Source organism: Macrobrachium rosenbergii, chromosome 23 (assembly GCF_040412425.1).
Source record: "Macrobrachium rosenbergii isolate ZJJX-2024 chromosome 23, ASM4041242v1, whole genome shotgun sequence".
Taxonomy (NCBI): domain Eukaryota; kingdom Metazoa; phylum Arthropoda; class Malacostraca; order Decapoda; family Palaemonidae; genus Macrobrachium; species Macrobrachium rosenbergii.
Genome location: NC_089763.1, coordinates 3,967,484 through 3,970,006, shown reverse-complemented (window position 1 = coordinate 3,970,006; position 2,523 = coordinate 3,967,484).

The following is a 2,523-nucleotide window of genomic DNA, read 5'->3' as shown; positions in this document are numbered from 1 at the left end:
CTAAAGGACTCAGGGCTCTTTGAGAGAACAGGTTCAATATGTCTGAAGAGACTCAATATTGTTCGAAATGAACAGATTCAGGGTGTCTGAATACCACTCAAAATTCGTGATAAAACAGTTTCAATATGTCTAAAAGACTCAGTTGTTCATGATGAATGAATTTTAATGTCTGAATAAGACTTAGTTGTTCTTGGTGAACGAATTTTAATGTCTCAAAAGACGTAATTTGGATTTTATTTCACGCACAAACTTGGCCAGGCATAGCATGAAGGTTGGTTTTTTGGTTTGCCTCGTAGGACGTGATTTGTTCACAGGGAACTGATTTGTTTGATTTTAAATTTGTCTCTTAGGACATAAGTTCGAATTCACACATGGACTTGGCGGGCTAACAGTGTGAATCTTAAGGCTTTGTTTTGGGGAGCGTTTGCCCGTTCCCGATAATTCTTGGTTTTCTTGGGCTAAGAAATTTTTAGGGGAGTCCCAATGCATGGTAGGTTCGGTAACTCAGTGAGTGTCGTAACACTTTTAAAATAATAACCCCAACAAAAGGATGTAGCGAAAACCTTAAATAAAAAAAGAAAGGAAATGCTTTGAGAGACACTGGAAATGCTTTGAGAGACAGTGGTGGTTTAGAAACCAGGCATTTTTAGAAGTGCACTTCTACGCAGGCTTATAGGAGTGATAAGGCCATTGCTGAGAGACAGATAAATTACAAAGTTATAGAATTTGTAAGTTATGCTGATAAATGTGCATATTTCGACAACAATAATAAGAGCCTTTTCCTCCAACCGGATATAAGTACAAAACTTAATTCTACCATGCCTATTTCGCATGTGCCCGGAAAAGGGTAATGTTTGCTCGATAACCACTTGGGTTTGTTGTGTCTGGCTCAGTAACTGACAGTTCAAGGTTGTCTGGTATGCACACCTGGCCCAGAAGGACAATGGCCGGTGTGGGGATTTTCCAAAGATGACCACATGCTTGTACAAACATATTACCTCACTTAGGCTTTACAAAAAATTAGACTGGGAACGACGTGAAAACCACGTGGTCACAGCGAACTTTAAGCAAAACGAAAGATTAACACAAACAAACACAAAACAACGACCACAAAAAAAAATGTTCCTTAGCTCATGAATAAAATAGCGGGCGATTATTGGAATGGAAACATTTTGAATAAAATAGATTTATCATGTTTGTTGCTTTATGGAGGAATTTATACAAATGCAGATATGAATCACATTTATTTGCTCCCATGGCATGAACGATTTTTACTCTTTTCTGAGATTTTACTCTATAATAAAGAGTGATACATTTGCCTAACGGATTCCTAACCACTACGAGAGAGAGAGAGAGAGAGTAAAACTCCGAACTCCAGCGATACAAAAATTTGCTGGCTGACCCACATGGGTTCTAACATGTGCCTAGCTAAAATTCCAAGACGACAAATTGTCTGGATAACACAGGGAGGAAATACACACACTATTTCCTTTTTTACAACACTTTGTAATTCACTAGCTTACCTATGTGAAAAAACATGCAAGCCCTCATGCAGTGGCTATCAAAAGCATGTGTAACGGATGCTAACTCTCTCTTCTTGAAAGCTGGGTTGCATGCACGTGCCTAATGTTTCCCTATTGATATTTTCAGTCACAATTTCACTTCCTATCTGAACATAAAATAAAAATATACCACCATACTCGCTTTGTGGAATTCCTTGACTGTGCGCTTGCAGATTTTTACGCAAAGGTTCGTTTCTTGTCTCGCATTGAGGCTTGGCTTTGCTATTTGCTGGTAACTGCAAGATGTAAGGGGGGGGCAAAGGTTCAATATGAAACATTGCAGATTTACAAGATCTAAGACCAAAACGTCGCCATTTTTACAAGTTTACGTGGGGAAAAGCTTATCATGAGCCAGTTCTAGACTCTAAATGAATGATTTCCTTACTTACCTCAATATTTTTTATAATATCTGACTGCTGTTGATTCAGGAAATCATAAAAAACAAAGAAAATGGGGAATATAACTGAGCTGAGGGCTCTACTCACAAGGCAGTTGTAAGCAAGATGAACTAATCAGGCTGGTACGGCCTGAGAGAATAATTATAACTATGCACACTTGAAGGTATATCCGTCAGTGTGACAATGATGATTCACGAAGGGCAAGGCACAGTCAAGTAAGAATTCCATGGCTAAGGATCCCTCTGTAAACGGAGAGATTTACAAATTAAAGGCCAGTAAGGACACAGTAAAATATGCACAGGACAAGACGGTGCACGGAGGGTACCAAGGATGCCTTGAACACACGATTTTACTTAATTGCTCAGCACTGGAATTTATGTGACACTGCCCTAACAAGGAGAGGTTAATATGGAAATACTGGCACTTAAAAATGAAAATAGGAAGTATAGGGTGAGAATTAAACAGTGTGACTAAATGAAAGAACCTTTGCAACAGATCACTTTACCCTATACAAGAGGTGGCTTCAGCTTGGGTAATGGTAGTGGAGAGGGCTAAAAGGCTTC